General features: G+C 39.7%; 1 protein-coding gene across 1 annotated transcript in view; it reads right to left on the bottom strand.

Annotated features, from left to right (window-relative positions):
- CD36 (CD36 molecule (CD36 blood group)) overlaps positions 1-15,259 on the bottom strand; it is a 130,270-nt gene that overhangs the window by 61,152 nt on the left and 53,859 nt on the right. The gene's annotated exons all lie outside the window — the stretch shown is intronic.

Genomic DNA, 15,259 nt, shown 5'->3' with positions numbered 1-15,259 from the left:
TGATTTTATTCTAAACTCCATGAATTCCTCAACAGCATCATCTGGCAGAGGAGTAATTCTTCTGTGATTGAAGGTAGGATTTCTAGACTGCTAGCACATAATGTAATTTGACTTACATTTTTAGAATTTTCTCTACCGGAACACAGATAAACATCAAAACCACAGGGGTCAGACTGAGCTTGATTCTCTGTTAACCATATATTTTTGCTGTTTACTTGAATATTCAAATTGTTTGAATGGGTATGAGTAATGGTCCAGCAGAAGTGGGATGGGACTGCTGTGGTTTGGGTAACTGAGATAAACAGGAGGTGGCCGGCACTCTCTGTTATCCATCCATGGATAGTGTAATCTAAAACTCTTATCTTTCCTTGTACTTCTTCTTCTTAAGGGCAACTCACATAAGTGGGGCTGCTGAGGGAGTCACAGCCTGCAGAGTGTGGACTGACTTGTTCTCTATCTTATTTCCTTTCTGCACTGCTCTTCAGCCTCATGTTATCTGGATGCTCATAAGCACCAGGTCCCCCACTTCAGAGCCAGTATCAGTACAGGGCTTCAGGAAGCCCCTGTCCTGTCCTGCTTTATCTTTGGATCCCTCCCCTTCCTGGTGTAACACCATGAAATTAAGGGAGAGAAGCTGAGGAAAATATATAGAAAAAGAAGCAATGCACACAACATTAGAACAAAGCAGTGTGTGGATTTCTACTGCATGCAAGCAGCAAAGAAACAATACAGCAAAATGTTCTGGTTGGTGGGAGCAGCACGTGAGGCTGAATGGAAAAGCTGTACAGAGATATACACTACAAACACTGCCAGTGGAATTACTGAAAGCTTTCCTAGAAGGAAGGCATGCATTTATGCTTACAAATGCCTTGCTGATCAGTTAGTTGCCATGGGGAACCAGCTCCTACATTCCCTGAGTTTTTAGGGACCCTGGTATACATCACTAACCATGCCTTTATTCCTGGAGTTACCATAGCACTTAAAGTGGGTATTTGGCCTTTTTCTGTGCAGAGCTGAGCAGCAATGCAGCACAAGTCAGTCCATAACTGCAAAATTTAGTTTTGAACTATTATTATCATTTCTGACTGGATAACACAAGACATAGGATTTCCCTGAAATCTTGTTTGAACAGCTCCACTCTTGCAAAACACCCTCTGCAGGATCTTTGTAATTATCAATCAGTGAAACAATAAGAGATGGAGGGGAAGGAAGATCACAATAAAAACGAGCACATCTCCCTAAATATGAGGAGGTTTCAGCCCAAGACTTGTGTTTTCTTTCACCATCTAAAAATGTTCTAGTTTTTAATAAATGCTCAACAAAAGAAGGAAACAGGTAGTAGTTTAATTAGCTCAAAGTAGTTACACAATTTCCTTACCTTAATAGCTGTTTTCAAGTCTTGAATACATCCTTAAAAAAACAAAATATTCTAGGAATTTCTGAAGTAAAGGTCCATTCGTATCTCCTAAGGTAATTAGGCTCACACAAATTTATGTGCTCCTATTGTGAAAAACGCACAGGATAAATTTCTGATCACCTACTCTGGTGCCAGTGAGAAACCTGAAGAACAATTAAGAATCTTGGGATGAATTAAGAGAATCTCAGCATTCACTATCCAGTATGATGTAACCCTGAATGTGGTCAGATTCAGATTTTTGTTTTATGCCATAAAGTCTTTCAAACAATCTTGATCAGAGCAGCCATAGATATTTCCCCCTGACTCATCCTCAATCAGACTTTAAAAGGTGAGTTTAACTCTCTAAAGAGAGGGGAGAACATCCTTATTCTGGTTTTACCAGTTGTCAAGTACAAGGTATGAGAAAAAATATGTACATTCTGGAGTGTCTATCCACAACAGAAATGAACCACGAGCCTACAGAGCCATCTTACTTTATGATCTCCTTCTTAGCAGTTTCTGTTGTTGGTCTAAGCTAAATTTCACACTGGACACCTCTTGGGAGAGTTCAGGAGAGGAACCTTGCTGCCAACTTGAGCACTCTGACTCACCCCACAGGTCAGAACAGCTCTACTGCATGCTGGGGTGGCTGATCCAGATGGTCAGAGCAATTCTGAATGGTCATTTTGAATCTGGGTGAAATCAGCAACTGCATAGAGGCAACTAAGAACTCCTCAGTTAATCTGTTCCAATTTCATGTGCAGTTTTTTCTTTTTATATTTTTAATACTGTTTTACTTACTTTGGACTCCCCTTTGAGTCCTGGAATCCTGTCAAAAGCAATGAATGACCATGTATTTGGAGGCTCTAGAAAAAAATTCTCAGCCTTTAGCAAATCCTTGTAATTTTCTTTAAAGTAAGTAAAGAGTTATGTTCTAATCTGGACTACATTAAGGCATATGGTACAATATTTCACAGCATCATTCAGGAAGGAAAGAGAAACAATCATGGGGATCATTGTAGATAGCCAAAAAAGACTATTTGAGGAAGAAGAAGTCACTGAGCTAGCTAAATTTTGCAAAGGCACACTAGGATTCAAGTGAATGAGAAGAGAAATTAAATGTAATAATACATAGGGCTTCAAAAGTTGCATTCTGTCTCTCTGCAGTAAATATGCTGGATTTAGTTTCCCATAATGTTGTCTGATACATGACATACTATTATGTTTATGATTTCCATAGCCTTCATATATAACATCTTAAACTGCTGAACTACCACTACAGTTAGAAGGTTTTAATAAGATCTAATAGAAACCTCCCCTGTCTTAAATTATGACCTTTTTTTTCCTGACCTGATAATTTGATTTCCATTCTCTTCAAAATGCATGTTTGGTATTTTTGAGCTATTATGAGCACTTTCACATTTCATTTCCTTGTTAGTTTATCTTGCAAACTTTATAAATCAGGGGTTTTTTTTATTTTCACTATGACCATTATTTGCATTTTTTTCTAATGCCTAATGCAACTTGTCTTGGGTTTGTTACTTAAACACAATAACTCCCTTGAATAGTCTTTATCAATTAATAATGGAAAAATAGATCTAAGTTGTCAAAATTTTTACAAATTAAAAGATTTATGGTCATACTTTCAGATTGCATATATTACACTAGATAAATACTTTTAAAATAATCTATTAATTTCTTGCATAAGTGAGCTCATAAGAGAGGTCAGTTGCCCATTACATTCAGCTGGTGTTTATTTACAAAGTGGTAATGTGAATGTACACAACATTTTTATAGAATGCACCTGACATTTTCAATCAAAAGGTGTGTAACAAGGAGAAAAGATTTTTGTCTCCATTATGAGCTTCTACACTTGAGTCTAAGAGGCTTCTCTAAGAATATGATGAAACTGAGCACCTTCCCTTGTATTAAGTAATTCCACTTGTATTTCAGCAATGTAATGTTATTTCTGGGAAGAACTCTCCTTGATGATGTTGACTTGGATATTATCAGCTATAATTCCTTTCAGGTATGCCTGTTATGACAGATCTGTGACTCTAAGACAATCATCATACTCAGAAGATGTCTGTATATCCACTTTCTTTTTGCCCTTAGTATATATGAAGAAATGAGGCTTTCAGGGCTTTCCTCCTCCTAAAACCTTGTCTCCTTTTCTTCCCATGTGATTTCCATGTACACCCACACAGACTCAAAGCAATTCAGAACTCAGCCAGTAGTAAAACAGAGGGTTTTCTATAGTGGATCATAATTCAGTGTAGTCAGATACACAATAACCAGTTTTTGGGTTTTTTTTGGCTTGTGCAGTTCATTTATATTTCTTTTTCTGGTAGAGAAAACTGTTCTGCTTCATTTCTGTTGATCTGGCTTTTTGGGTTTGGGTTTCTTCTTCTTCTTTTTCATGCTAAAAGATGTGAGTTCTAACAAATGTTTATTATTTTGACTGCAAGATAAAGAATCAGGTAGAATTTATCCCAGAGATGGATTCCATTCCTGGTTACAAATTAGATATAGCATCTGACATAAAACTGTCCTTGTAAAAGTGACATCTAGATGAATGGTTAAACTACACAATTAATCTGGTAATGGGAAATTAAATGTGTCTTCTTGCATGAAGAATAGGGGAAAAAAACCCAACACAAAGAATCTCTTGTAAACCCAAAGATGAATGGATGAATGTGGCTGTCAACACAGGGACATTCCCTGTCTCCCATTGCCCTTGATCACCATCTTAGTTTGTGTTCATAGATCAACCACTGGACAATTTTAACAAAATAACTGATTTTATCAATAAAATTACTACATCTTTCCATTGCTATTACATGTTTCCAACATGCTTCTATTGCATTACAACATGTTGGAAATTATCACTGGCTTTGGCCATTGTACAACTTTTTTCTCAATTTTCCAAACTCTTTTTTTGGAGTACTCATGAATTTCACAAGGTCCTTTTGCCCAGCAGGTCCTGGAGTTTATCAGGAGGTCTCTGGTGTGGCTGCCACCAACCACTGCAGGCAGCCCCAGTAACTCTGCAGGCAGCAGAAACGGGTCAGACATGTTCATGCACTGGACTCTGGAAAAGATCCTCACTCCAGGGTCCTTACACAGTGTTTTCCTAAAATGGGAAGTTGACCTTTGTCTCTTGGAATCCTTCTGGACATTGCTGACATTGTTATCTGTCCAACAGCTTTGAGAAAGAAATCAGTTCACCCACAGCTTCTCCACCAGCTCCTTGCATGGGGGAAGGACACTGTTAGAATTCTCCCTGGAGAGCTGCTGAATTTGGAACAGTGAAAAAAAACAGGAGGGTTCTGAGGAAAAGGATTTTCTTCTGGTGAGAAACATGCTCAGAAGAACTTTTTTGACAATATGTGAGAAAAAAGACTAGTGTTCTTGCTGAAGGTTTTTGGCAGCAAAAGATGAGACCTCTGCACTGCACACTTCAAGTATGAAAGAAAACTGAAGTGTGGAAGTGTCTATTATTTTTTATTGCCTATAAAAATGACTGAAGGTGACTTGTCCACATGTAGGCTTGTAAACTGTAAGCATCTGCAGACAGTTGCAACTCATGCCAAGATATGCATTTCAAGATGGTAACAGCAGTGACAGAAAAAAGTTTTATTAACCATTCCTTATTTAAATTAAATGTAAATAAAGAGTATACATAATATAAAAATGAACAATAAAATATTACATATACCGAAAACCTGCAAAACCTCTCAATTTTATCAGTAAGTTCCACACTTGACATGGAAATTAATATGTTGGTCCCTGGCCTACTGCATAATCACACAACAATATGTTTTGGATAAAGGGGTAGGGTGAAAGGCAAGAGAGAAAGGAAGGATGAATTAAAGAAAGAAAGAGAAGGAGAGAGGAGAGAGAAAATTTACATTCTGTTATTGAATAATTTATGTCAATACACAATTAATGTGTGTATTTGCCATGTAAGGGATGTGAGTTCTATTTAATGTTCACCAAGAACTGAAATGATAATTGGTTTATTATTGTTTGTCAATAAGTACATATGTGCTAGAGAATTCTGAGATTTGTTTGACAGGATACTGTGTGTGCAATATTTTTGTTCAAAATAATGTATTTAGAAACATTTTTCATTATTGAAGTGAATGAGCAAACATATCTAGAATTCAAATTTATAAACACCTTTTCTGAGTTGAGGTGATTCACGGTTTATATGACACACATACAAACCTCCCACAGTGCAGCTTGAGGCCATTTTGTCTTGTTCTGACACTTTTTACCCCGGAGAAGAGACTGAACCCCTGTTTACAACTTCCTTTCAGGCAGTTGTAGAGAGTGATCGTGTCCCCCCTGAGCCTCCTTTTCTCCAGAATAATCACCCCAGCTCCATCAGCTGCTCCTCAGTAGATTTGTGCCCCAGACCCTTCCCCAGCTCCCTTGCCCTTCTTTGGCAAGACAATTTCACAATTTCCCCTTACTGTGTAGGAACATATTTCCCAAGATAAAGACACAGGGAGGATGCTGAGCAGAGCCTTGAGCAAAAAATGCTGCTTCAGGATACAGACAGCAGGCAGGCCAACAGTTTCAACAGATTAGCAGGGAGCACATCATTGCCTGTTCTCTCCTGAGCACACAGCTTTCCAGCTGTTAACCTTGAGGATTCTCCACATGACAGAGAAGAATAATAAAGTGGTGGGAAAAATAGGAAAATAGGCTGCTCTGCTTTTTGCTTGGTATTACTTAGAGGTTCAGCAGGAGCAGAAGGGAGCTGCCAGATGCCCACAGAACACTGAAGGAGCACTTTTCTGGATAGGTTTTGTGCTCCTGACTCACACAAGTATTGCCTTCCAGGCCCATGGATTGGGATAGATGGTACAGTGAAGTAAGGAGGATGCTGCAGCCTGAAGGACATGAACATATCACAGAAGTTCCATGTCAGCTCCAGAACGTGTCACTCACACCTGTAGGAACTGAGAACAATCAGCACAGTCCAGCTCAAGTCTATTAATAAACTGCCACTCTTCAAACCAATCTGCAAGGCAAGCAATCTGCCTTTAGCTGTGCCAATTTAGTCTGGCCAACTGTATGAACTGTTCAGGGAATGTCAAATTCCCTATTGGGGCTCTCCTAAGACATACAAGCACAGAGAATCCAGTTCCAGGAAAATTGCCAGGCACTCTTGCGTTTACTAATATAGCTGATGCCTATAAATTCAACTTATAACTGAGGGCAGGGGAGAAATACTGAGTAAGAAGACATGTTTCTTTTTGTCACATGCCACCAGATAATCCATGAGAGCAGGTCATGTGGAAAAGCAGCAGGCACTGCTGAACCTTACATGTCTGTAACGAATGGTTTAACTGCAAATTGGGAATGTGAACAGAGAATGGGATTCAATTCATACATATGAGAAGTTTGATCACAAACACAGGAGTCCAGCCCTGTGGCATCTGTGCTTCAGAGAGATTTAAAAACTGAGCAGGTACAAATGAAATATAAGACCCAAGCAGAGCAGCACACTGAAGCACAAGCCCTGCTAAGCCAGCAGGACTGTGGCAGGTATGTGAGCTGGAAGCACACAGGGCAGTGCCTGGCATCCCACCAGCAACTCAAGCCAGAGGTGACTTTTCATCAGGGTGACTCTGGAGCAGCAGAGGGCACGCAGACAAACAGCCTGACAGAGTCTGTGGGATATCAGTAACACAGCTTGCCAGCTGCACAGCACGTTAAAATAAGAGACAGGCACTGCAGTGACTTCTGAGAAATGTCACCATGCATCCCATGGAAGTGTTACCACAACAGATATAGTAATAAATACAAAAACACAACCTCCATTGCCAGAACAAAAAAAACATTTCAGACATTGAACACTACAACACAGGGTAACTCAGGTTATCCTGTGGAGTGTCTTAAACACCTGCAGCCTTACCTTGAAGAATCTCTAATGAGAGAATTACTCAAACAAGCAAATATGAAAACAGACATTGTACAAAGAACTGGCAGATTCTGCTCCACACTTCAGTTAAAGGAAGACTCAAATTAAGCTGACTTTGAGACATAAAAGATGCTAGAAAGGGAAGAAATTAAAGAGACATTTTCACAAAACATCTCTAGCTGCTAAGAAAGCAAGATCTCAAAAGACTAGAAAGTAAGTCCACTTAAATTTGTACCTTTGAGAATAAAAGAGGAGGGATATTTAATTTTGGAGAAGATTGCCTGGTTTTGAGAAGCAAAAATCTTCATCCCTGAAGGCATAGACTGATATGCTATCTGAAGTTATGGTGGTATTCCCCATCTCAACATGTCATTTTATAATCACCCAATTACATTTCTTTTTACCCTTTGTTGAAGGCATAGACCCACTCCTGTCAGTGATTTCTTAAGGAGCAACACTTAGACACTGCAGGCAATCATGAAATGTCTGTCTAGTCTTGTAGGCTCTTCCCTTTCCTTTGTACCTAAGTCCTGACCTCAATTCTTATAAGAGCTGAGGTTTCAGAGTTTTACATTGTCCCCATCAACTTATTGAATGTGGGTGGAGTTCTTAACATACTTGCTTAGGATCTCCCTTCCCAAATACCCAGGGAGCCTGATCTGTGCTCAATCCATTCAGGAGAGTAATAAAAACATTTTGTTTTTGTTTTTCCTTCCCTATCTAAGAATGGAACATTTTGGGGTGGAGGTCAGCCTAGCTCAGGAAGGCTTTTAAAGAGCTCAGCTGTTTAAAATTTCTGTAAGGGGAGTGGGAGCTGAAAAGAATGAGATAATTTCCCTTTTCTCTGGAATTCTTCCCAGGACAATGCATTTTTTTCTAAGGAAAGTGTCAGCTAGAGTTGTGTTAATTAGTACACTGCTTCATAATTAGAATGGAAGAATACTAAAACCATTGTTGATCCTTAAAATTCCCAATATTACGTCCACAGGCTGCCTGGTTTAGGATGAAGTTTGTCATGTGCTGCAGGATACCATCAAGACAGAAAGCATTTTAGGTCTTTAACTAAAGACCTTTAAAAGTTAGGGAGACCTGACTATGGAGAAAGACAATGTATTGGACTACAACAGAGGCTGAAATGGTTACAAACCACAAAGATAATAAGAGACAACTTTGCTTCTCTGAAAAAATAATTTTACTTTCAGAAGTTACTCTGAGCAAGATAGAAGAGTTTTTCCAGAATTATTTCAACATTATGGATTCCTAGGAAATCTCTCTCTTTTGCCTTACCACATTTAGGTGTCATGCTCCATCCTTTTAAATATTTAAGTTTAACACAGTGTTACAATGAAATGAATCTTTAAAAAATGTAACAATTTCAAAAATTTGTTTGAAAAAGTCCTCTCTAAAAACCTATCAAAATAAGGATCTTATTTAGTTATTATGTCCTGGAGTGTGAATGAAAGAACAAATATAATACAGCAGATGTCAGCCAGCTTCCATAAGTATGTAATATAACAATCCATGCAGAAAAAAACCAGATCTCTTCAGAAAAAGTGCATTAGTTCAGCAGCAGAACAAGCTCTTCTACATTAATTTCTATAGATGTTGTTGCAATATGGCAACAGTTCTTATGGAAAGTTTGTGGACACCCTCCATGCAGAATAGCTCAATTCAAATGACACAAAAATGACACCCTGGAAGTCACTCCAAGCTCTGAAACTGCACACTTACATCCTTGTCAGCATCCACAAATCAGATTTATCCAGCCACTACCCAGCTGTGTCAGGGCAGAGCTGCACACATTCTGATGAGGGCACCAAAATCACAAGTTTTTCTTAGCTGGAAAAAGTCTGCCAAATAAAAGAGAAGAGATGCTAATCTGCTGGGAAAAAATGTCTTTACTTTTCCCATAATTTGTGTTGCATGTTTGTTTGACACTAAGAGAAAAGGTTAAAATATTTGTTATTTAAAGGGTTCTGCAAGTCAAATCAGAATTGTGTCTGCTTTCACTCTTCATTAATTTCAGGCTATCATGGAACAATGGGACTTGATGAGTCAATATATAGCTCTAGTGGGAATTGGAATTGTTCAGAGTAAGATGTTGACAAAATATTTCCCCATTGTTTTAAGCTCTTTTTTTTTTTTTTAATGTACTGTGTTGACTGCTCACCTTGTACTAGAAACTTAATCTTTTCTTCAGAAATAGCAGGCATCCCCCATTTTCCCATTAAGATTCCCTTTTATTTTTTTCTTTTTTCTACCTGTGCAAAGAATACCAGGTGCACCTCTTACAGGAGTCAGCAGTCTTGGACAATCCAGTGGGAAATACATGAGCTCAAAGACCTCAAACCATTTTATTATGCCTTAACTCTGACTGTTCTTTTGCATTTTCTTGTGTGAATCAGCAATAAGCCACAAGAAAAATTAAACTTACCATAGCAGAGAGATCATTTGTTAACCTTTGTAAAAAGATCAAAGCCTGAAATATTTGCTGTTCTTATGTGAGAAATCAGGGGACATTGCCAAGCTCAGTGCAGCTCTGTCAAACACATCCCAGGCATCCTTTAAGCACAGACTGGAACAGGAGTGTTGGTCCAATAAAGGGTCTGGGCTTTCATAGCTTTGCACTGGATGTTGCTGGGGTTTTTTTTTGGTTTCTTTTGGGGGGGGGGGGGGGGTTTGGGGTTTTTTTGGGGTTTTTTTGGGGTTTTTTTGCCCTGGTCAGCCAAATGTATCTATCAAGTTTCAGACTGTTGGAATGACCAGTTCTTAATCTGCACACAGCAGCTCAGCCACACATCTACTGTCAAAAATTGGCATAGGTTTCCTGATACCACAGACAAGGCTTCACCTGAAGTACTGGCAAACAGTTTAGAACTCAGTGGGTCTTACCTGACCAATACTCAGCCACTGAGTCCCCCCTAGTGCTCAATAATCTTTTTTCCCACCATGTGGCATTCCATTGAATCAGCATGAGCTGCAATTACAGCAGGAAGGATAATGAAGCTAGAACAGCTCACCTCTGCCATAGTGGGACTAAGATTTTCACAAAAATGGAAAAGTATTGCTGTTTATGTCAATATTTGAGGAAAAAAAAAATGTTTGACAGGATTGAAAATGCAGGAACTCTTTATTGTTTTTAAAGTTTTTTCTTTGATCTGTGATATTGTTTCTATCCTTCCTTTTTATCACCTCTGTAAGCAGTAAAAATGAATGACCACATCAGTCCTTTTACCTTTCTTACAGAACTAAATGGCTTTGCAAATATACAGTTATCATCCCTGTACTAATATAGAGCTAAGATGGCTTTGCAAATATTACAGAACTAAATGGCTTTGCAAATATTACAGTACCATCACTGTACTAATTTAGAGCTAAGGCCCAAGATTTCCTTTCTCTTTTTATATTTGGTAAAGAACTAAATGGCATTGCAAATATTACAGTATCATCACTGTACTAATACAGAGCTAAGGGTCAAGATCTCCTTTTTTCTTCTGATATTTGGTAAAGTTTCCTAGAGAGAAGATGACAAATTCGGGGTGAGGGGCTGAAATGACACAAAAATCTTAGATTTCCCTTAGATTTTCACATTTGTATTCTGTTGAGAAAAAGGAAACAGAAAGCCTAGGAAGAGACAGAGCAAATAAAAAGAAAATAATTCAGGCTTTATATTTTTGTTAATATTGAGGGTAAAAAACCAGGAGCAAAATTAAGGCCTTAGTGGCTCATAGACAAGCTTTATAAATTAAAGCTAAGGTAAAACTAGTTGAAATTTCTCTAACAAAACAATATAACTATTTTTGTTGGGAGGGACCTCCTGTGGCCTCTGGTCCAACCTTCAGCGCAAAGTAGAAACGAGTTCAAACTTAAAATTCCCCAAGGCTTTTCACTGCTGAATTATGAAGCTTCTTCAGGGTCCACCTTACATTCTTGGGCAAAGCTCCCAGGAGGACCAACATCCACCTGGCCCTTGTCCTGCAGCAGCCAGGCAGTGCCAGTGCCCTGTATGGGGACAATCCAGCCTGCACAGGTCACACACAGCACTGCCCTGTGTGGGGACAATCCAGCCTGGCCAGGTCACACACAGCACTGCCCTGTGTGGGGACAATCCAGCCTGGCCAGGTCACACACAGCACTGCCCTGTGTGGGGACAATCCAGCAGCACTGCCCTGTGTGGGGACAATGCAGCCTGGACAAGTCACACACAGCACTGCCCTGTGTGGGGACAATCCAGCAGCACTGCCCTGTGTGGGGACAATGCAGCCTGGACAAGTCACACACAGCACTGCCCTGTGTGGGGACAATCCAGCCTGGCCAGGCCACACAGCACTGCCCTGTGTGGGGACAATCCAGCAGCACTGCCCTGTATGGGGACAATCCAGCCTGGACAAGTCACACACAGCACTGCCCTGTGTGGGGACAATCCAGCAGCACTGCCCTGTGTGGGGACAATGCAGCCTGCACAGGTCACACACAGCACTGCCCTGTGCAGGTGACAATCCAGCCTGGATGGGTCACCCAGCAGCACTGCCCTGTGTGGGGACAATCCAGCCTGGCCAGGTCACACACAGCACTGCCCTGTGTGGGGACAATCCAGCCTGGCCAGGTCACACACAGCACTGCCCTGTGTGGGGACAATCCAGCCTGGCCAGGTCACACAGCAGCACTGCCCTGTGTGGGGACAATCCAGGCTGGACAGGCCACACAGCACTGCCCTGTGTGGGGACAATCCAGCCTGGCCAGGTCACACACAGCACTGCCCTGTGTGGGGACAATGCAGCCTGGCCAGGTCACACACAGCACTGCCCTGTGTGGGGACAATCCAGCAGCACTGCCCTGTGCAGGTGACAATCCAGCATGGACAGATCACACACAGCACTGCCCTGTGCAGGTGACAATCCAGCCTGGCCCTGTCACACAGCAGCACTGCTCTGTGTGGGGACAATCCAGCCTGGCCAGGTCACACACAGCACTGCCCTGTGTGGGGACAATGCAGCCTGGTCAGGTCACACACAGCACTGCCCTGTGCAGGTGACAATCCAGCCTGGCCGGGTCACACAGCAGCACTGCCCTGTGTGGGGACAATGCCTCAGCTCCACACTGACCCTGTGACTCTGCTCAGTGCCAGAGATAAAGCTCTCAGCAGGTCTCAAAAGCTAAAATATGCATAATTGGGCAGGAATCTCTGCACATCAGTAGTGGCCAAAGTCTGGATGGGTTTGTCAATTTTAGGTTTCAGTGGGTGTTTTTCCCACCGAAATGTTGCCAGTGGATATCTCAGAGGCACTTTGCATGGAATTCATTGGCCACACAAAAGAGATGAATGGTTTCCTCTGATTGTAAAAGGCATTGTACTGAAGATTTTTCAAGGTTCCTATATTTAGAAGCATACTAAAGGATTTGTAGAAAAAGTTTCTAAATTTAGAGAAATCTATTATTTCTAAAACTTCCTCCTTTTTTATCCATCTCGTTCTGCTAAATTTATCAGGGAAAAGGCAAAACATTCATTTTAGTGAAAAAGTGGAAAAGGTTACTAAATTCAGTCTGAACAAATTGTAAATGCAAAGACCTAGAGAGAAAGTAGACAAAACTTAAAAAGTATGGATTTCCTAAGCTATTCCTCTTTCTTTGACTGGGACAAGTTTAGTACTTTCAGAAGAAACTGAAAATTAAAATGAAAACCTAAGAACTTGAGAATCCTATTACCAGGACAATCTATATTATTTGCCAAAAAATCCCACACCATTACAACTTTAATACAAAATAAAAATTTCCAGCTGGAATCTGAAATGGCCCACCCATGAATTCTGAGGAGATCACTAGAAGCAGCCTCTCAGACAGCCTGAGAGCTCAGTGTGCAGCTCAGAATGCTTTGGTGAGCACTCTATATTATCAGCACCACCTAGAGTGAATCACCAGAAACAACTCCAGCTCCAAAAGTAATATTCTTTACAAAGTACAACTTCATTTCAAAGCAGAATTTTCCAGACTTACCTTTAAAAATCTTCCATTCAAATAAAGGTTGTTGAAACAATAGAAGAGAAATAAGGCCAAACCATAATTTTATTATTGCATCTAGAAGAGGTCAAGAAAATATATCAAAAGGCATTCTGGAATCAGCTGAACTCTGTCTATTAGTTCTGGTTTAATCATCAGCAGAAATTTCCTCAATCAAAACATTGTTAGTGATGATGAAGAGGAAAAGGAGGAGGATGTCTAAAGCAAAACAGAATCCTGTTTACTCACTAAAGAAATAGAAACAGATTGGGTTGGGGTCTTTCATCAATAAACTATTAAGAGTTGGAAGGTAGAGCTGAGTAAATAAAATGAATAAAATAGATACTGCATGTTTATGAAATAGTTGGTTTTTATCTTTATTTATGCACATTCTCTTTACAGTCTGCTTGACACCTACTTTTTTACAGTCTGCTTAGGCACTTACTTTTTTAAAGCCAATTCCTGTACAGAGTCATAATAACTGAGAATGTTAGGAAACTTCTATTATGGGATGCACAATGATTTTCCATTATTTTTCATCTAGGAAAAAAAATTATGTAAATGAGGATTCATTTACACCCATCCAGTAAAATGAATGGTTTACCCTTATCCTCTTCCAGTTTGATACCACAAAAATTAAGTGTAAAATTAATAGAGTTATACTAGTAAATGTGTAGACCAACTCAGTAGTGAATGGGGCCTGGAATTTGGAGATGATTTTCATCTCCATGATTTATGGTATCAGTTAATGTTTAGTTCTGTTAGTTTTCAGCAATGTTTACTTTTCAACCCCCCTGAAATCCACAGGAACACTGTACTTGCCTACCGTTCTGATAAGCAGACACCTGGCACTGATATCACACTTCCAAAGTTACTTATTTTCATTTTTTAAACAAATCAGTCGCTACTATGACTGTGTAAAGACCTAATGGTGACCTGTTTTAAACAATAAACAAAGTAGTATTATAACTTAACAAAACAGAGTCTTTTCTTGCATTGCATATATGCAAAAATTCAGCCATCAACAAGCATGGATTGTTCATTTCAGCAGTGCAAGGAGACTGAAAACTGCATGGCTTTGTGTGCTGCTGAAGAAGAAATTTTTGCTATCCTGACAAAAATATGAAAGAAGAAGAATATACTGACAATATACAAGAAGAATAATATACTGACAAACCCCAGCTTTGTGTCTTTACTGCAGCTTGTGGTCTGAGCATTAAGCCTGAGAAGTCAGCCAGTGCTGAGCAGGATGAGCACAGCACAACACCTTATTTCAGAGGACAGCTCTCCCCAGCACTAATAGCTCAGAATTCAGAGGCCACTGGTGATTTTTATGCTCTCACCCTCCTCTTCCCCACCCAGCAGCAGTTGCCCTCCTGTTGCCTCTGGGGCCACACACCTCTGCTGTGGGGAAGTTTCTTTTCTCTAGGAAGGGATGAGTTTCCCTCTGGCTCTCTTCCTCACCTATCTTCTGACCTAAAAATACTTCTAACATAAATCAAAACAAGCTGCAGGCTTATTTTGCCCTTAAACATTATTTTCATGCTGAACCTTATATATCTACATACTGTGAAGTTAGAACATTATTAACAAGTATTAGTGAATAATTGGAGAATTGTAATATCATTTCATGTTTATGCTTTTTATGTAACCAAAATACTTTAAAAAGTGAATAAGTCTAGAATGAATTATAGTCTTTCACCCTGGTGAGATTTATTTAACTTAAATCCTTAATCTGAAGAGAAAGAGCAAAAAATATATTTTTTATCTTTTAGTTCTAACAGTAATTCTACACTTTTTTATTGCCACACTATTAGAGTAGATATATTTTATCAATATACTGCTGACTCCACATGCCAAGTAATATTTCCATCATATCACATAAAACATTTCTATAATCTACTGCACTATGAAGAAACTAAGATGAAAGT

Source organism: Agelaius phoeniceus, chromosome 5, assembly GCF_051311805.1.
Source record: "Agelaius phoeniceus isolate bAgePho1 chromosome 5, bAgePho1.hap1, whole genome shotgun sequence".
In the NCBI taxonomy this organism is placed as follows: Eukaryota; Metazoa; Chordata; class Aves; order Passeriformes; family Icteridae; genus Agelaius; species Agelaius phoeniceus.
The sequence above is the reverse complement of the archived record's forward strand: the minus strand, read 5'-3'. Positions and strand labels throughout refer to the sequence as shown.